The sequence below is a fragment of the Xenopus laevis genome, chromosome 3S, assembly GCF_017654675.1.
Source record: "Xenopus laevis strain J_2021 chromosome 3S, Xenopus_laevis_v10.1, whole genome shotgun sequence".
NCBI classification, from domain to species: Eukaryota; Metazoa; Chordata; class Amphibia; order Anura; family Pipidae; genus Xenopus; species Xenopus laevis.
In genome coordinates, this window is record NC_054376.1 from 122,435,917 (window position 1) to 122,457,172 (window position 21,256).

At 43.2% G+C, this 21,256-nt stretch overlaps 1 protein-coding gene across 1 annotated transcript in view; it reads right to left on the reverse strand.

Annotated features, from left to right (window-relative positions):
* s1pr2.S (sphingosine-1-phosphate receptor 2 S homeolog) overlaps positions 1-21,256 on the reverse strand; it is a 39,550-nt gene that overhangs the window by 3,039 nt on the left and 15,255 nt on the right. The window contains exon 2 of the mRNA XM_018256278.2: positions 3,278-3,380. The gene's annotated coding sequence lies outside the window, so the exon portion shown is untranslated. The remainder of the gene's footprint in view (positions 1-3,277; positions 3,381-21,256) is intronic.

The following is a 21,256-nucleotide window of genomic DNA, read 5'->3' on the forward strand; positions in this document are numbered from 1 at the left end:
ATTATATTGTGTTTTCGTAGTATATAATAGGTTGGAAACCAAAATATTGTCTTTGTGCTGTCTATGGTGGATTTCATAAAACTCCTTTAGTAAAGTGAAATGTTCTCCTACAAAAGTCAATAACAATGAAATAAGGTGAATGTTTAAAGGATTTGGAAAACCCTAAGTTTTTTTTATTCCCAGGCCAGTATTCCCATGCCACTGTCTCAGGGTTCTATCTAATGCTCTGCTGCACCACCATTGTACCTTGCTTTCTCGAGGATCCAAAGAAGAGCAGGGACCAGTGGGAATAAAGTTAGTACTTTAATACGCTAGAGAAGGGATTCCCAACGTTTTTACCCTTGAGCCACATTCTCTAAAAAAAAAATTCAACCAAACTCGAATCCACTTAATTTACCAATAAAACTGCTTGAAAAAAAAAAACATTGCAACAAAAATGAGCATCAATTGGAATCGTATGACTTTATCCAACTGTCGAAAAACTAGAATTTATCTGTGCAAACAGCCCGAAACTATTGAGAATCTTGAATGTAAAAAACATGTTTCAATTTTAAATGGGACCATCTGCCATTGACTTCTACAGGTTTTATAGTGGAGTTTTACAGAGTCTGCGACCCTCCCCCACCTCCCAGAGCTGCTTCAGAAAGATTAAAAATTACATTTTTAACTTCAATATTAGAAAAACAGTTGCAAATAGAAAATAGAAAGTAATTGGAAAAAGTCTATTTCTGGTGAACTGTCTGAAAGCAACTGAACTGAAAAAAGTGTTAGAAGGTGAACAACACCTTTACGAGTCATATGTAATAATATAATTTACAGGATGTTCATGGCTCTAATGTATTATAACTGTAAGAATGTACCTGACATTTATCTATATATCTATTTATTCCATTATGTACTGCCATGCTAGACAAATGTCTCTGTATTCCATGGACAGTACTTATTTTTTCACTTGGATTTTAATCACTGGAAAGTTCCCATCTTTGCAAAACTGAGTTACTGCATAGAAAAATATTTGTCCCTGTAAGGAGACGGCACCAGCCTCTGGCCAGTCAGGGCACATTGTGTACCGACATCTATTGCTGCTGGTCTTTAGACACTGTTTGTACTTTATGGAAGATGAGTTATTGAGCCAGAAGCGGACAACTTTTTCCATGCAGTAAGCTGTTAACTCATTTTCCAGACTGAGCCTTAGAAATATGTCATACAAATAAGTCTATGGTGATCTGGGAAGTCTATGGAGCCCCCGTGCAGGGATTTAAAGTGGATTTCCACCCTGACCCAGATACTGTTTTTTTTTTTGCAAAATGAATGTTCTGAAGGTGGTCATACACATAGAGATCCACTTGTTTGGGTGATTTTGCCAAGAGTGCATCTCTCCCCAATATGCCCACCTTGAGGTGGGCAATATTGGGCTGATTCGATCGTGGTCCTTAGGGCCCACGTATCGGATAATAATGAGCGGGCGGATCGCGGAACTAGATCAACGAACAGATGCAGTCCACGGTCTGGGTCTGCTGGCAGCTTTTATCGGCCATGGGGTATACATGGGAAATGAGTTGGGTGGATCTGCTGAGAGTCAAGACACAGAAATGGACCTAAAAATATTAATTTTGCCAAGGATTGCAGGACCACAAAAATAAGCTGCTGGAAGTCATGGAGCTTAGCCATGTAGCCTGTACCCATTGACAATCTTCATAAAAACAAAGAAAATGTTGTATCAGTACTGTAAAGGTGGCCATACACTATTAGATCCGCTCTGGATCTTAACCCGAAATGCCCACTAACGGCTGGGCGATATCAGGTTGATCCTAACGTTCAATCGGATTACAATGATGCGAATGGGCACCGACGGGTCACAGGACTGCATCAACTAACTGATGACGTCCTGGATTGAAGAAAAAATCGAACTCGCCCGAACGATATCTGGCCGATTTTTGGTCTGATATTGATCAGGGGGACATGTCGGAAGCCCCCACACATGGGCAGATAATCTTCCCATGTATGGACACCTTAACTTGGGATCCACCACCCACACCCTTATGGCCACTTCCCCCAAACTATGTTACTATGTTACTATATAGGTTGCTGATCCTAGAGGAAGGTCATGGGACGTCACAGACCGTTTTACACTCTCTGGCTGGGCCTAGGGTGGCAAACGTTAGGGGGCGGCATGCCACCTGCTGGCAGCATCTTTACAGTAGACTGGGTGGGAGATTTTGACAGCCCTCCTAGTCCCCAATGGAATGGATCATGCTTGGCCAGAAGCAGCAGACAGAGGAGGTGAGAGAAATGTGAGTGGTGGGGATGGGTGCAAGCGGTGGGTAAGGTTGGGTTTGCGAGAGGCGGGGGGGGTTGGGTGTGAGTAGTGGTGGGGGCCTAGCAGTGCAGGCTCTTTAAATCCAGCCCTGTGTGTAAGGCCCTCTTTACCTCCAGTATTGGTCAGCATTTGTATGTCTGATGTATACATGCTGTACTACAGAGGAATATTTTTGCTCTGTTTACGGGGTTATTTAATGCTATTTTATCGCAATCGCTATAGTTTTGTTTTTTTTTACTCAATATGCAGTGTTTTACCCATTATACCTTGAGCTACCACCTGGTTAAGAGGTGGTGGTAACTCTAGGGTTCCTCTACGTCGGCAGATGCAACTGCACAAATTTACAAGAGGCAGCAGGGCCGAGCCCAACTTTTTTGTGGAACTGCACCTGATACATATTACATATTATTATAATCTCTAGCTTTTTTTATTTGTATTCCCTGAATTACTCATTCTGGTTCGCAAAAAAAGGCCAGTTAAAGGCATGCACAGTTTTTTTTGTGACTTCACACTATGCCCTTATACTAATGTGCTACACCTGGTTTTCCTGGCCCCATCATTCACATGATTGATTTTTAATTGAAATTACTTACAGAGGCCTAACTATAGAGGAAGCAGACCCTGCAGCTGCAGGGGGGACCTAGGAGGTATAGCGGCCCCATGAGGACCGAATTCATATACAGCTTCAATAAATATTGGAAATACAAGTCAACCTCAAAACATTTTTGGAGCCTAAAAAACTATTTGCCGTGGGGCCCAGTAATATCTAATTACATTACTGATTACTTATACAAATCTATTTAAAACCATTGAAAATGTTTGATTAATTTATATTAAAAATGTCCTCAGGATTTCATGTTATTTAATTATGCTCTCCTTTTATAGAAAGCCCCTCTAAATTGGAGCACCTGACCATAATTATCTGACAATTGTATAACCGCTTATAATGTAACTTACCTGTCAGTTCTTTGCTAGCAGGTTGTTTGAAGGTTATTTGTGTGTGCAATCTCCTCTCTTTGCTCCGTGGGTGTAAGGAGGCGTGCGCCCCCACAGTCTAATGCTGTAAGTGGAAAATAAATAGATTAATTCATAACTCATATGAGGGAGGATGTGGGATTTTTTTGATTCAGTCATTTGTTCCCCCGAACTGAAGTCTGTGTAAGATTTGTAGTTCCCTGTTTTTTTTTCTTTAAATAAATGAATGTCATTTCCAGTAACCCCCAATAAACTGATTGACTTATTAGCACATGAATAAATTATTCTTTTTATATGAACTACTTCTTGTAGAGTATCTTCATAGATATATATTTATACTGAGATATATTTACTGATTTATATGAGCATCTCCTGAATGAACATAGAATGTCATAGTTGTAATTATACCAATAGTCTCTGCAAACTGTGTCTATGGGATAGCAGGTATAGTAGGGAGAGATGGTGTCTATAGCAACAGTGGGATAATAGTCTCTGGGAAGGGAGTGTGACTGTGGGATAGCAGGTATAGTAGGGAGAGATGGTGCCTATAGTAACAGTGGGATAATAGTCTCTGGGAAGGGAGTGTGACTGTGGGATAGCAGGTATAGTAGGGAGAGATGGTGTCTATAGTAACAGTGGGATAATAGTCTCTGGGAAGGGAGTGTGACTGTGGGATAGCAGGTATAGTAGGGAGAGATGGTGCCTATAGTAACAGTGGGATAATAGTCTCTGGGAAGGGAGTGTGACTGTGGGATAGCAGGTATAGTAGGGAGAGATGGTGTCTATAGTAACAGTGGGATAATAGTCTCTGGGAAGGGAGTGTGACTGTGGGATAGCAGGTATAGTAGGGAGAGATGGTGTCTATAGTAACAGTGGGATAATAGTCTCTGGGAAGGGAGTGTGACTGTGGGATAGCAGGTATAGTAGGGAGAGATGGTGTCTATAGTAACAGTGGGATAATAGTCTCTGGGAAGGGAGTGTGACTGTGGGATAGCAGGTATAGTAGGGAGAGATGGTGTCTATAGTAACAGTGGAAAATAGTCTTTGGGAAGGGAGTGTGACTGTGGGATAGCAAGTATAGTAGGGAGAGATGGTGCCTATAGTAACAGTGGGATAATAGTCTCTGGGAAGGGAGTGTGACTGTGGGATAGCAGGTATAGTAGGGAGAAATGGTGTCTATAGTAACAGTAGGATAATAGTCTCTGGGAAGGGAGTGTGACTGTGGGATAGCAGGTATAGTAGGGAGAGATGGTGCCTATAGTAACAGTGGATAATAGTCTCTGGGAAGGGAGTGTGACTGTGGCATAGCAGGTATAGTAGGGAGAGATGGTGTCTATAGTAACAGTAGGATAATAGTCTCTGGGAAGGGAGTGTGACTGTGGGATAGCAGGTATAGTAGGGAGAGATGGTGCCTATAGTAACAGTAGGATAATAATCTCTGGGAAGGGAGTGTGACTGTGGAATAGCAGGTATAGTAGGGAGAGATGGTGTCTATAGTAACAGTGGATAATAGTCTCTGGGAAGGGAGTGTGACTGTGGGATAGCAGGTATAGTAGGGAGAGATGGTGTCTATAGTAACAGTGGATAATAGTCTCTGGGAAGGGAGTGTGAATGTGGGATAGCAGGTATAGTAGGGAGAGATGGTGCCTATAGTAACAGTGGATAATAGTCTCTGGGAAGGGAGTGTGACTGTGGGATAGCAGTAGGATAATAGTCTCTGGGAAGGGAGTGTGACTGTGGAATAGCAGGTATAGTAGGGAGAGATGGTGTCTATAGTAACAGTAGGATAATAGTCTCTGGGAAGGAAGTGTGACTGTGGAATAGCAGGTATAGTAGGGAGAGATGGTGTCTATAGTAACAGTGGATAATAGTCTCTGGGAAGGGAGTGTGACTGTGGGATAGCAGGTATAGTAGGGAGAGATGGTGTCTATAGAAACAGTGGATAATAGTCTCTGGGAAGGGAGTGTGACTGTGGGATAGCAGGTATAGTAGGGAGAGATGGTGCCTATAGTAACAGTGGATAATAGTCTCTGGGAAGGGAGTGTGACTGTGGGATAGCAGGTATAGTAGGGAGAGATGGTGCCTATAGTAACAGTGGATAATAGTCTCTGGGAAGGGAGTGTGACTGTGAGATAGCAGGTATAGTAGGGAGAGATGGTGCCTATAGTAACAGTGGGATAATAATCTCTGGGAAGGGAGTGTGACTGTGGGATAGCAGGTATAGTAGGGAGAGATGGTGTCTATAGTAACAGTGGATAATAGTCTCTGGGAAGGGCGTGTGACTGTGGGATAGCAGGTATAGTAGGGAGAGATGGTGCCTATAGTAACAGTGGATAATAGTCTCTGGGAAGGGAGTGTGACTGTGGGATAGCAGGTATAGTAGGGAGAAATGGTGTCTATAGTAACAGTGGGATAATAGTCTCTGGGAAGGGAGTGTGACTGTGGGATAGCAGGTATAGTAGGGAGAGATGGTGTCTATAGTAACAGTGGATAATAGTCTCTGGGAAGGGAGTGTGACTGTGGGATAGCAGGTATAGTAGGGAGAGATGGTGCCTATAGTAACAGTGGATAATAGTCTTTGGGAAGGGAGTGTGACTGTGGGATAGCAGGTATAGTAGGGAGAGATGGTGTCTATAGTAACAGTGGGATAATAGTCTCTGGGAAGGGAGTGTGACTGTGGGATAGCAGGTATAGTAGGGAGAGATGGTGTCTATAGTAACAGTGGATAATAGTCTCTGGGAAGGGAGTGTGACTGTGGGATAGCAGGTATAGTAGGGAGAGATGGTGCCTATAGTAACAGTGGATAATAGTCTCTGGGAAGGGAGTGTGACTGTGGGATAGCAGGTATAGTAGGGAGAGATGGTGCCTATAGTAACAGTGGATAATAGTCTCTGGGAAGGGAGTGTGGCTGTGGGATAGCAGGTATAGTAGGGAGAGATGGTGCCTACAGTGGGGATAATAACAGGGTTAACCAGTCATCTATAATATTAGCTTTTGGTGAATGTCAGTAAATGTTAGCTGAGCAACAGTGTAAAGTGTTTAACACACAGACTTATTGCTTACAAAGAACAACACCTTACAGTACTGTTTGATATTGGCAAGCATTACAATGACATCAATGGGTGTTACTCTGCCTAGAACCCAACTCTCAGCAGTTAAAACCAAACATTTCATTGCGGATACAGAGGGCCCAGAGGGAGACTTCCGCCAATGCAGAAACCCAGCCGGATCCCTGATGTGTGTCTGTGAATTGTCCGGATGAAGGAAGAGGGTAAAAGAGCAGACACATCCATAGTGGAAAGGGACCAAGTTAGCCAGTAAGAGGCATTAGGTCACATCTGCTATTATGTTCTGATTTTCCGCTTGTGGCCGGACATTCTATTTTAGTTCCCATTTCTTTTCTCATATCCTCTTCTTCTCAAAATCCTTTTCCTTAGCAAAAGCAACATCTCTTTAGGTGTGGTGATATAAGGGGACACTTTAGTGTTCATTTATCATTATGGGGCAATGTGCGACGTGCAAAAACCAGGAGGCAAATATTTGCACTAATCTTTGTACTATGGGGAGTAATTTTGCACTTTTTGCTTTTCTTGCAGTTGTCTCCGGGGCAATAATAAATTCTTTCTGTTTGTTCAATGAAAATATAGGATGCATTAGTTTTCTTTACTTTCCTTAGCTTCCAAGAGTGTTAATGTGTCACTTGCAGCTTCAGTATTGCCAGCGTTTCCACATTATACTTTATCAAACTCCAAAGGCCACATGCATTGTTATAATCTTGATAATAAAAAGACCATTTGCATGTTGGAGAACTCTGAGGGAAACAGAGGGGTGGGAACAGGGGTGCTTCGCCAATGAGGCAAGTTGAGGCCGTCGCCTCAGGCGGCAGCGCCCCGCTAGGTACCAGGGGCAGCAAAAATGCTGCTCCTGGTACTTTAAGAGCAAATTTTAGGGGGAGGGGGGGCAGCAGCAACTGCTGCTGCCTCAGGCGGCGGAGGGGCCAGGATCGCCCCTGGGTGGGAATATTATTTCTTATAATAAATCACAATTGACCATGGCACAACTGGCACCAATAAGCACCATATATAGGGAAATATTTTGCAGGGTGTCATATCATTATTATTTTGTGTATTGCATTTTAATTATGAAAACTGATGAAGCATTTAAGCCACCGCCTCTTTGCTCTCATGCTTATTCTTGCATGTTTCCATGCCCTACAGCAATCGTAAAACAACATTTTATTCCCCATATTGTGCGCATTGCTGTGTTTCGTTTTTTCCATCCAAGTTCATCATGCAACTTCGCAGAGTGTGTTCTGTGTTCACATAGAATTCCACCCATTTATCCCTTCAACTTTCATTATTAAATCAGCTACAGGCACTTCCAAGCACATGTGAGAACAAAACTTTAAAAAAGAATTGGGCTAGAACAGAGGTGCCCACGACGTCGATCACGGTCTACCAGTAGATCGCGTTACTGTTCCTGGTAGACCACAATCTGGGGCCCGGCATCACTGACTTGAAGAAGAGGAACGAAGGAGATGAGCAGCACAGAACAAAGGGAGGGGCACTAACGGCACAAAGGGAAGAGAGGGGAGACGAGGAGCAGAAAGGGAAGGGAGGTGAGCTGCACAAAGAGAAGGGAAAGGAGAAGAGCCGAATGAAGGGAAGAGAGGGGAGAAGGGCGGCACAAAGAGAAGGAAAGAGTGAAGAGCGGCATGAAGGGAAGAGAGGGGAGACCAGCGGCACAAAGGGAATGGAGAAGATCGACATGAAGGGTAGAGAGGGGAGACGAGTGGCACAAACTGAAGGGAAGGGAGAAGAGCAGCACAAAGGGAAGAGAGGGGAGACCAGCGGCACAAACGGAAGGGAGAAGAGAGGGGAGAGGGGAGACGAGCGGCACAAAGGGAAGGGAGAAGAGCATCACAAAAGGATAAGAGGGGAAATGAATGGCACAAAGGGAAGGGAGAAGAACGGCACAAAGAGAAGGGAAGGAAGAAGAGCGGCACTAAGGGAAGGGAGAAGAGCAGCACAATGAGAAGGGAAAAGATCATCACAAAGGGAAGAGAGGGGAGACGAGCGAAACAAAGGGAAGAGAGAAGAGCATCACAAAAGGATAAGAGGGGAGACGAACGGCACAAAGAGAAGGGAAGGGAGAAGAGCGGCACAAAGAGAAGGGAAGGGAGAAGAGCGGCACAAAGAGAAAATCCCAGCAAAACAAAGTCTGGGCACCCCTGGGCTAGAATGATACACATAACTGGGCAGATTTATCAAAGGTCAAGTTTCGAATTTATGTGAATTTTTTTTGTTACTCTAATACATTTGAATATACGCTCAACTTGAATGGGAGGTTATTTAAGAAAAAATGTGAACATCTATAATATTCAATCGCATAGTCCCGACCCGAAAAATGTGAATCGAATCCGAATCGAGTTTTTCCTCCGAAAATAACTCGAATGTCAGGGAGGCAATTTACATATTCAGATGGTTTAACAGATCTCTGCCATTGACTTGTAAATGAACTCGGCAGGTTTTCGGTGGCGAAAAGCTGGGAGGGCGCCAGGCACGTACCTCCTCTGCCGCCTACCCCAAGTCCGGTTCCCTTCTCTGCCCGACTCTGCATTTTTTCCTTGCTTCTTTGCTCTTCTGTGCATATGTGCAAACTTCAATTCGCGGACGGGAGCTCAAATTCGCGTATGCGAATTCACGCAGGCGCCGCGCCTGCCTAGGGCGCCTGCCTAGGGCGCCTGCCCAGCGTGGCCCAGCACTGTGGTGGGGCATACACCCCAACATTATGGAAATAAAAAGAGGGACAAAAAAGTTGGTGTGCATAGCACGGCGACATTTTTCTGAGCACGCATATTTTTGTGTCCACACCCCCTAATTGCCATGTTTATTTTACAAAATTTGGCAGGTTATAAAAGTTTGAACATATTTCTTGTTTTTTTTTTCAGTTATTACAGTTTTGCTAATGAAGGTGAATTCCCCTTTAAGCTGTGAGTCTAAGGGTAAGGGCATACCTGGAGATTCGGGGAGATTTAGTCGCCCGACGACTAATCGCCTCTTCTTTGCGGCGACTAATCTCCCTGAACTGCTTCCCTGTGTCTTCCGTCTGCTTCAATGAAAAAACGCCTGCGCCAATACACTCGCGGCGCTTCGATTTCCGAAGTCGCCCGAAGTTTACTCGTGAGGAACCTTGGGGCGACTTCGGAAATCGAAGCAGACGGAAGACACGGGGAAGCAGTTTGGGTAGATTAGTCGCCCCCAAAGAAAAGGCGAATATCCAGGTGTGCCCTTTGCCTAACATTTCCCAAGGGACCTGTTATCTTATATTGTTACAATTACTTATTTGCTTATCTCGAAATTGTTACAAAAGTATCTTATCAGCTGCTGTGGCTGTTCTGGGCTCTCTGCCAAAAGCCAATTAAGTTTGAATCATTGTTTCTTTTTCTGGCTGTTCAGTGCAGAGAAAAACTGGACTTTCCAGTACAAATGAGGGACTACAGGTTGAGCTGTCAAAAGAGGGACTGTCCCTTAAAAACGGGTCAGTTGAGATATTATGTCCAAGTTTTTTTTACATAATACATTCTGTAAGTAACTTTGCTCATAAGTGTGTCCATTACATGGAGGTTATACATTTGTGTGACAGAATGGAGTTCATGATATAATGACATCCTTTTGTGCACTAACCAGATTTTGTTCTCATTCTTTAATAGAAATAAGTCTTTTGTATATTTTTTTATCTGTGTATGGTCACAAATATTTATATTTAACGAGAGACATTAATTCTGTGTATTAGGGATAGTTTTGTATACAGAATGTATTTGGGACAAATGGCACCCCATAAATGTGTGGCATAAGAAACAATGTGACAGATAGGAAGGACCATGATGCATCTGGATAAGGAGAGTCAAACAGAACAAGGTTACGAATAGAGACAAATGGCAAAAATGCCTGAAACTACTGAAAAATTGGGTAGTTTTTTCACTGTTCAAAAATGAACTAAAATGACAATAAGGTGCATTTAACCTTAAAATCCAGTAGAATTAATAGATATAACTGAACATAGAAAATTAGAGGCTGTTGTGAGTCACACTGGCAAGTGCAGACAATGAGTGAAACACAGAAGAGTAATGAGCCCACGGCACACAAAGGATATGAGAAGCAGCGCTGAGGATGTCGGCAAATACAAAACAAAGGCTGACATTGTCCCGCATCCTTCACCCAGTCACAGGGGGGATTCTGCTCTCACAGCCTGACTCTTACATGGGAAACCACTTCAAAACCAGCTCCGAACAATTACCCATCTATGTCCAATGCAATTTTCTTTATAAAAGCTGAAAAGATACAACAGAGGGATTTACACAGACACATTAATAGAAACTATATCTCAACTGATGGAAGAAGTGAAAAATTCCCTCTGTGTTACTGGGATACAAAATAAAACACAAGAAGGTTTTATTGTACTTCTGCTGTTCCCCAAATTAATTTTACATTAAGGGGGTTATTTATCAAAAGCTGACCAAACCTTATTTATTATTATAAAAACAGGAAAAAAGTCGCATCTGGAAAAACTGCGACTTTTTCAGATTGTCGCATGAAAACTGCAACTTTTTCACGTTGTCACAGGAAAAATCGGAATTTGGCGTCCGAAAAGTCAGAATTCTTTTGTGAAATCGGCGGAAAACCCAAAATGTTTGGATTAACGTACGAAACCCAGCGGCAAAATATGGGCAAATTCACTAACCTCCAAAAATTCGCCAACGATGGCTTTGCTCACATCGCCACACTTCGCCAGGCGAAAATTTGCCAGGACAAAACAAATTCACTAAAATGCAAAGTTGCGTCCAGGGCGTCCAACGATGGCAAAGTTTTGCTAGTGTTAATTCAGCAAGCGAAGTTGCTCTAGCGTTGGATAATTTGCATACGACGGGAAGTTAAATTTCAATGGACGTATATGTTGCAGCAAATACAGTACATTACACAAGCCCGGGGAACCTTAATAAAATAAAATAGAGTTGTTATTATGCCCTACACATGAGCCCAGTGTATAGTTTATGTGCCATATGTTAGGAAATGTAGGGGGGAAGCCGGGTACCCTAAAAAAAATTACAATCTTTTGCAGCTTAACACCCTGAAAAATGAAAAGTCGCCAGCGTTTTTTGGGACTTAGAAAAATGTTCAACTTTTTTTTTTTTGAGGAACTCCTATCTACTCTATTGCACTTTGCCTGGTCTGAGGTGGTGAAGGCAAGTCTGGCGCAAGAGGTAAAAAATCCACATCTTAGTGAATTTGCGTAGTTACTTCCATTCGCCAGAGCGAAAATTCACCTGGCGTTAGAGTGTGGAGTACCGCTAGAGTCTATCTCCTTCGCTAGCGAATTTACGCCAGCGTCCGTTAGTAAATAGACAAGGTACCAAAATGACGTCACGAAGTACGGAAATGACGTCACGTCACAAAGTACCGAATTTTTACGCCAGTGTTAGTCACTTCGCCCTTTAGTAAATTTGCCCCATAATATCATCAAATTGACTTCTACAGGACCTCGATAGGTTCAAGATGGAGTATTTTAGGATTCAGACTTTTTACATCCTCGGGGTATAATAAATTTAGAAAAAGTTAAATTTTTTGCGTTTTTAGCATTCAATGTAGCTGAGCCAATTCTGAGTCTTCTGAGCCATTTGGCACTTGGTCTTTATTTTTTATTTTTGTGTGCTTTTTTTTGTTTTTGCTTAGTGTTCAGCAGCTTTCTAGTTTGGCATTTCACTAGAGTGCTAGAGTCAGATTTACCCTAGCAACCAGGCAGTGGTTTGAATGAAAGATGAATAGGAGAGAGAGCCTTGAAAAATAAAAATAATAAAAAGTAATAGTAAAATTGTAGTCTCAAAGAGCAATCCCTTTTTGGCTGTGGGAGGGACTCTGTAGTATTGCCTCCAGCGCAAGTACTACTTTGACTGCTCTGGCAGCTAATAATAGAGAATTTTTGTCTGTTTGCTGCTGTCCACAGATCAAATGATGTTAGACCACACACTTTCAATTGCCTGTGTAATTGCTGTTAGGCTGAAGCGGGTAGGCCAAATTTCTAGGGGGTAGAATGCCACCCATGGATGACATCTATAGAAAGAAGTGATCTGTATGGGACTGGGCAGCAGATTTAAATTGCTGTCAAATCTTCTGTACTCAACAAGGCCGTTCAGCGACTGTGTGAGCAGCCAGATGCCCTAGCAATAGATTTTGACAGCTCAACCCACAGTCCCGGATTGTTACTAAAATGTCCCCAATTCCTCTTTGATCTCCTGCACTGACGCCAGAAAAAGATACAACGTTTCTGAAACTTAATTGGCTTTTGGTCCAGAATACGTGGCAGGTGGATTTAGATACTTTTGTAACAATTTCAGATAAGCAAAGAAACAATTGTAACAATTTAAGGTCTCTTGGGGAAACTGTGACTTGCAGCTTAAAGCAAACATTTTGTGTAAAAAATAATAACGTACCAGTGTGTTATATTCATTTAGAATCTACTTTTTTTAGCACAATTCTTCTATAATATCTAAATTTTAGATATTATAGAAGAATTGTGCTAAAAAAAGTAGTGTTCCAGGCTGATTTATTGAATATTTTTTGCAAAATCCCTAAAAATCCCTCCCTTCTCTTCCTGCTCCCTGAATTCCCAGGCTGTGCAGGGGAGCCGGTGGCTCTCAGATCACTGCACTGTAGGACAGGAACCAATCAGCAGCTAGCAGGACCTGATAGGGAACTGAAGCCTGTCTGTGCTTGTGTGACTGCAGGGCTGTGATTGGCTGTCCCCCTCCTACTGTGCTTCTGGCAGGGACCATTAATACACGCCCACCCCTCATTTGAAACACAGACAGGGACCAGAGAACATCTATAGGGAGCTCCAATAAAGGGGCTGTTTTTAAAGATAATATAAATTTTTAGCCCAATGTAAAAACAACACCATATATAACTTATTATTGTCTACAAAATGAGGGTTTTTTAATTTAACCTATATGTCTCCTTTAAAGGGCAATTCACCTTCATTAGCAAAACTGTCATAACACATAAAAACCACAGAAATGTGTTCAAACTGTCATAAGCTCCCAAATTTTGTAAAATGAACATGGTAATTAAGGGGTGTGACCATAAAAATGGGCGGGGGCCAAGATTTCTCCTAGTGCCCCTTTTTCTATTTCCAGAATGTTGGGAGGTATGCTTGAGGGGATGTGCCAATTAATGCTCTGCTTCAATAATTAATCAGCTGTATTTGACTGTCCCTACTCCCAGTGACATCACAATAAGGGTTGCCACCTTTTCCGGAAAAAAATTCCCTATTAATAGGGAAAAAGTTAAATATATAGGAAGGCCGGTATTTTTTTCTGGAAAAGGTGGCAACCTGGCCAGTAAAAATTATGGTTGATCCCAATGTTTTTAACTAGCGAATTTACGCCAGTGTCCGTAAATATTATCACTGGCCAGGTCGGTAACATTCCGGCCAGTTGGCAACCCTAATCACAATACACCCCCAGCCCATTAGGCAACTCCCCTCTGCTGCATTCTTTTAATTGGATATAACACAATAGGAGGGTAAAAGGAAGCTATTCCTTATCTGGATTATAGTGATTGTGAAGCAGCCAACCTGAGAATAACAATATTAAACCAGCTTAGAACTGAGAGCAATGGCAGAAACACCTATAAAATTGAATCAAAAATAAAACAAAATGCATCCCATTAAATTTCCCTTGAACAAATGCTACAGGAAAATAAAAATGAAGTTCATATAGATTCCCCAAAAAAATCTAGTTTTATATATTGTAACAATGTACAAGTGATTTGTGAAGATGTGTTGGATCACGGCCTAGCGGGGGACCCTCCTTCTGAATCCGGACAGTCTTTCTATGGGGTTTGATGGGATTTAGGTCAGATCTTTGTGCTCTGCTCTCTGCAGCGTGTCAGGGTTTTTGCAAAGAACCTTTCTTTGTGACATGTAGGATTGTCACACTGTTAGTTGGAAGGGCCGTTCCATTAAATGTTCTCATTGCAGGACAAAAAAACCAGCGCTCCATTGTGTCATGTTGGGCAATCGGTGGGCATGACCCATAGCGTGCAGGACAATGAAGAAGGCACCTCTACTATTCACTATGGCATCAATGCATTTTAATAACCTTTTATATTCTTCTGCCAGGCACAACCAAATCCAATATGTTTGGTATTGACTTTTTGGAGACCTCCGTGTATCATCAATGGTTTTCTCAACTGTGTGCCCCATGTTACATTGTAGACCCCCCCCCCAATGTCAGACTGGGATGCCAGGGACCCACCAGAAAACCTTAAGCTGAAGGTCCACTTTCCAAAATATTATTCCTCCTCTCCTCACTCAACCTCTTTATTCTTCTAGTCTGCTTACTATATTGTAACACCCGCCGCTGGTTTTGAGCGCCGGCGCATAAGCGCAGGCACGCGTCAACTTGGGCGCCGGCATCGAGGCGCCCGCGCACGTCAAATCGGACGCCTGCGCAGGAATTGACGCTCACATACTTAGGAGCAATGACCTCTAATTTAGGCGCCTGGCTTCCTATTGGTCCCTGATGTGTCTGTCTTCCTCAGCCTGCTCCTGATTGGTTCCTGTTCCCTTAAATACCCATTGGTCCCTGATGTGTCTGTCTTCCTCAGCCTGCTCCTGATTGGTTCCTGCTCCCTTAAATACCTTCCTCTTCCTCCTCACATTGCCCAAGCTGGCTTCAGTTCCTACTGTTCCTGCTAAAGCCCTGGTTGTTCGAGTTTCCTGGTTTGACCCTCTGCCTGTATTCCTGACCTCCGAACCTTCGCTGCCTGAATTCGACCTCTGCCTGCATTTAACTGCGTCTTAGCCTGACCCCTTGGTACTTCGCTTCTTTGAAACCCGTCTTCTGGAAACGACCTTTGCCTGCACTTGACTATGCCTTGCCTGATCCCTTGTTACTTCGCTCCTGGTAACTCGTCTGGCTTCTCTACCACCTCCGCAGCAGAAAGCCCGGGGCCCCAAAAGGGCGTCGGTGAATAACGGAGCCGTAGAGAGGTTCCTGTTACCATCAGTTCTCCTGGATCAGCTACCTTCCTCCGGGATCCGAGGTAAACAGATTGTTATATATATTCTTTCCCATTAAGAATTAGGGAATGACCAGGAAATAGTTTAAATGTTAGAAGCAAGAGGATCCACTGACACCTGGGCCCACTGGGGTTTTTTTTCTAGTATCCAGGTGGGCCAGTCTGACACTGGATCCCCCAAATGTATTCATGTTTCATATTCAGTGCAGCCTGATTTCCATCACCTTGTCTTAAAGGAGAAGGAAAGACTAAAATCAAGTAAGCTTTATAAGAAAGATCTAAATGCTGTGAGTCCTCTGTCAAACGAAACAGCACATTTCTTTCCTTCTATTGTGTACTCATGGGCTTCTGTATCAGACTTCCTGTTTTCAGCTTAAACCTCCAGGGCTAGGGCTTGAGCATGCTCAGTTTGCTCCTCTCCCCCTCCCCTCCTTGCTATAATCTGAGCCCAGAGCTATGAGTGAGCAGGTAGAGACTCAGGCAGGAAGTGATGTCACACCAAGCTAATATGGCAGCTGCTATCCAAAACAAACAGAGTTTCTAGAGCTGTTAACTTAGGTATGGTAAATCATTCTGCAGAATAAATATAGTGTTATAGCTTGCACTGTTGTGGCTAATCTATTGGCAATAAACTGCTTTGGTAGCTTTCCTTCTCCTTGTTATAATTAACTGCAAAGCCAACAGCTAACTAGTTAGCAACACAGCAGTTACAGACACCTTAAAAACTGCACAAACCTGGTGTCTAGTCACCTGACTCAAGCAGAAGATGTACTGTAGAGCTCATATGCTCCAAAACCGGCTGGACTTTGTTTCCTCTCCTATCTGTAACTTACCACAGGATTTCCTGAGGCTTTCGAGAAGCACAGTATTTGTTTTCCATTCATATATAGAACTAACAGTCATTGGACTGAAGCACCTTTAAGGTAAATATAGAAAGAGAGAGAGACAGAGAAAAGTAATTTGCAATCCTTACTCTATATTGATTATGAAGCCAATGGGGGAAATTTTACTAAAGGGCGAATTTTCGCCTCGGAAGGCTCCGTTACACTTTGCGTAACCTCATCAGAAATTAATTCACAGCGCATACGCTTATTCATCAAAATGCAAAGTCACGTCTCGGCAGAGGAACGCTGGCAAAGCATTACTTTCTGCCTAGCGAAACTTTGTGAACACACTTACGCTTAGGTGAATATTTACATATAGGTCATATTTATGTCTTTATTAGTGATATTGGTGCAAATGCTTGAAGTGGCCACTTGTTAAAAATGTCCAAGGAAACAAAATAAAGACAAAGTTAGTGCTGAGCTCTTTTGCAAGCGAATTGTCCTCTACGCCTGTTAGTAAATTGGCTGTGTCCCTGCAGATGGTCTTTATGGCGAACGGCCACTTTGTCCTTTAGTAAATTTGCCCCATTGTGTTGTATATGTCTACAAAGGTGTTCATTCCAACAGGATCTAGTATTGATAAGTCGAAAGTAACTGAATGTGCAGACCAAATGGTTCATGAGCAATGAAACTGACCATTATCCAGTTGTCCTAAGCATAGTTTGCACTAAAAGCAAAGGACCTGGAAGTAGGGTGTATTTTTTTCCAGAAAAGGTGGCACCCCTAGGCCCTGGCCTTATTGATGTTGTGCTGAACAGTTGCACTCATATCATCAATGGACTGATTTAAGCTTCCTGCCTGTCTGTGGTCCATAATGTTTGTCCAGTCTATGTGGAAAGATTGGAGCAGATGTATATATATACACATATATATATATATATATATCATAAAATAAATCCTGCCCACTGGGCACTACCTTCCCACATTTGAGGAGTTCCCTCACTAAACTGGGACTACCAGCAAAAACACATAAGTTGGGGTCACCCCTGAACTCACAATACTTTTGGGGGATTGCTCAGCCTCCTGACTTTTCCTCAATGTCCAGCGTCGGACTGGGCTGGTGGGATGCCCCTTCTGTCCCGGGCCCGGATGATTTGGGGCGTTAAAGGGGGCCCGGCTGTGCTGCACTTACTTGCAGAGCTGGCCCCTGCCATCAGTGAGTTGCAGACTTCAGAAGGGAGAGCGGGCTGAAGCTCCAATGACATCTTGTTTCCTGTGCTCTGATTCGCCATGAAGTGTTAGTCCTGGTAAAGCCGCATGGGGATTGGATGGGTGAAGTTTGTACCTCCCCTTTACTTTATTCAATCGCCATGCTACTTTCCTGGGACTAATGGTGGCCATACACGGGCAGATAAAGCTGCCGATATCGGTTGTTTGGACCGATTTGACAGCTTATCTGCCCATGTATGGGGGCCTCCGACGGGTCTTCCCGATCGATATCTGGCCACGATATCGATCGGGAAGGTTGGATTTTTACCCGACCGACCCGTCGGAGCCGCTTGGCGCATCGTAATTAGATTGTTCGGCCATACGGCCGAACGCTCGAATTACCCCCGATATAGCCACACAGTTTAGTGGCATATCGGGGAAAGATCCGCTCGTTTGGCGATGTCGCCAAACGAGCGGATCTTTAAGTCTATGGCCACCTTTACATTTCACTGCCGAATCAGAGCACAGGAAACTGAAGATACAGGCACCTGAGCTCCCTGGCTAAGGTAAGTGCAGTTTTCTTTTTTTTTTCTTTTTTCTTTAACTTGTCGGGGCCCTGGTCAAATATTTTTTTTAATAACTTGTAGGGGCCCTGGCCAAATGTGTTTTTTTTAATAACTTGTAGGGGCCCTGGCCAAATATTTTTTTTAATAACTTGTAGGGGCCCTGACCACTTATGCTTTTTTTTTTTTTTTAATAACTTGTAGGGGCCCTGGCCAAATATTTTTTTTAATAACTTGTTGGGGCCCTGACCACTTATGCTTTTTTTTTTTTTTTAATAACTTGTAGGGGCCCTGGCCAAATATTTTTTTTTTAGTAACGTGTAGGGGCCCTGCCCTGGTCAAATGTTTTTTAAAAACTTGTAGGGGCCATGTCCTGGCCACTAATGCTTTTGTTAATAACTTGTAGGGGCCTTGGCCAAATGTGTTTTTTAACTTGTAGGGGCCTTAACCACTAATGCTTTTTTTTAATAACTTGTAGGGGCCCTGGACAAATATTTTTTTTTAATAACTTGTAGGGGCCCAGGCCACTTATGTTTTTTTTTAATAACTTGTAGCGGCTCTGGCCACCAATGTTTTTTCTTAAACTTGTAGGGGGTCCTTGGCCAACAATTTTTTCTTTAATTTGTAGGTGGCCCTGACCATCAAAACTTGTAGTGGGGGGGGGGCCTGTTCACCAAAGTTCTTTTTTTTAACTTGTAGGAGGGCACTTCATGTTTTAACGCTTGTGTGGCCTTCATACTGATGGGTAAGGGAGGGGTGGCGATGGTGGCCTTCGGCCTTGTGTTTTTATATGGTCATGAAACTCCTCTGTAACTTATAATATCCTTACAATTTACAAGAGGGGGTACTTTATTCACTATACTGTATATATGTATTTTGGGAAGCTAGTGTTCCTTGAAGTGGCTGATATTCCCAACAACGCGCATGTATCACTGAGATCTCTGACAGGTTACTCATCATCCGTAACCCAAAATCATCTCCTTTCCCTATTTGCATGGATGGTTTGAAACGCACCAGTGAAAATCTTCAGCCTGAACGCGTTCTCTCCAAGAAGTATGAACAGGCACTACATAATCTGCCAGTCCTATTTCTTTAAAGAATGTTTTAAGTGACTTTGTGGAGAACAGATAAGTATCTTTAAGAGGACTCTGTTGACAAAATAAGAACCGTTTGCTTATTCCTGAGAACAACGTGTAATATTGTATAAATACTACATTAAAATGGAAATTTGACTCTTTGGGCCAAACAGCAGAAATATCACTGGGCTTTAAAGGGACAGTAAACCCTGCTTTTCAACATGACTGCACTGAATAGAGCTTGTGCTGAAAATTCTATTTACCTACTGTTTTAATGAAGAAATAAATATTTCTAATATCTTGCACTAAACTGAAAGCAATTGACATTCATCTTCTTGTTCTTACAAACACAATCAAACAAATCATCAGTCCTCCGAGAAGCCCTTTGTATACTGCTGGAGTCTTGGCCCTAAAACTGTTCCCCTCTAGACCTGTTAATTCACATCAAAACTACACCGTGGGCGGGGAGAGTTTGTTCCAATCCCTGTGCTGTCAGTTACAGATTAACAAGACTCAAAGCTATAGAGATAGATAGTTTATTATATAAGAGAAGTACATGGTATTCATTATACAAAGCATTTATCACATAATCACATAACAGAGGAAGTTTAAAGGGGTCCCATAGTTCCCTCCTGTCTGTGTCACTGTATCACCCTGCAGTGGGAGGGACAGACTCATGTCCCATAGTTCCCTCCTGTCTGTGTCACTGTATCACCCTGCAGTGGGAGGGACAGACTCATGTCCCATAGTTCCCTCCTGTCTGTGTCACTGTATCACCCTGCAGTGGGAGGGACAGACTCATGTCCCATAGTTCCCTCCTGTCTGTGTCACTGTATCACCCTGCAGTGGGAGGGACAGACTCCGTGTCCCATAGTTCCCTCCTGTCTGTGTCACTGTACCACCCTGCAGTGGGAGGGACAGACTCATGTCCCATAGTTCCCTCCTGTCTGTGTCACTGTATCACCCTGCAGTGGGAGGGACAGACTCATGTCCCATAGTTCCCTCCTGTCTGTGTCACTGTATCACCCTGCAGTGGGAGGGACAGACTCATGTCCCATAGTTCCCTCCTGTCTGTGTCACTGTATCACCCTGTAGTGGGAGGGACAGACTCATGTCCCATAGTTCCCTCCTGTCTGTGTCACTGTATCACCCTGCAGTGGGAGGGACAGACTCATGTCCCATAGTTCCCTCCTGTCTGTGTCACTGTATCACCCTGCAGTGGGAGGGACAGACTCATGTCCCATAGTTCCCTCCTGTCTGTGTCACTGTATCACCCTGCAGTGGGAGGGACAGACTCATGTCCCATAGTTCCCTCCTGTCTGTGTCACTGTATCACCCTGCAGTGGGAGGGACAGACTCATGTCCCATAGTTCCCTCCTGTCTGTGTCACTGTATCACCCTGCAGTGGGAGGGACAGTCCCATAGCTCTATCCTTTCATTGTTATGAAGTTACATGTAGTGGTGTAACAGTTTGTTAGCTAAGTACATCCAGCTCTAACACTTTCAAGTCAGTGATGTGACCTGCTGGAAAAAGGGGAAGTCCCTGTGTCACTGTGTGGCCTTGATGTGCAAGGGGCAGTTTCACTGCTCTGTACTTTCTGTCCTCTTTAACCACCAGAATGAAGGTCAGCGGACAAGTTGCTTTCTCAGCATCAAACTTCACATTGAAATAATTTTGCAGAATAATCATCTGGGGTTGGAGTTAGTTGGAGAGAGCCTGTCAATGAAGTAAAGATAGGTTCCCTATTTCAGAGGAATACATAGATCTGCTTTCTGCTACTGCATCTGCTCAGTACCATTGTTATGAGGGTATAGATACTCAGTCCCATTATACAGAGAGGGGAGATCATTATCAGGTATAGATACTCAGTCCCATTATACAGAGAGGGGAGATCATTATCAGGTATAGATACTCAGTCCCATTATACAGAGAGGGGAGATCATTATCAGGGTATAGATACTCAGTCCCATTATACAGAGAGGGGAGATCATTATCAGGTATAGATACTCAGCCCCATTATACAGAGAGGGGAGATCATTATCAGGTATAGATACTCAGTCCCATTATACAGAGAGGGGAGATCATTATCAGGTATAGATACTCAGTCCCATTATACAGAGAGGGGAGATCATTATCAGGTATAGATACTCAGTCCCATTATACAGAGAGGGGAGATCATTATCAGGTATAGATACTCAGTCCCATTAT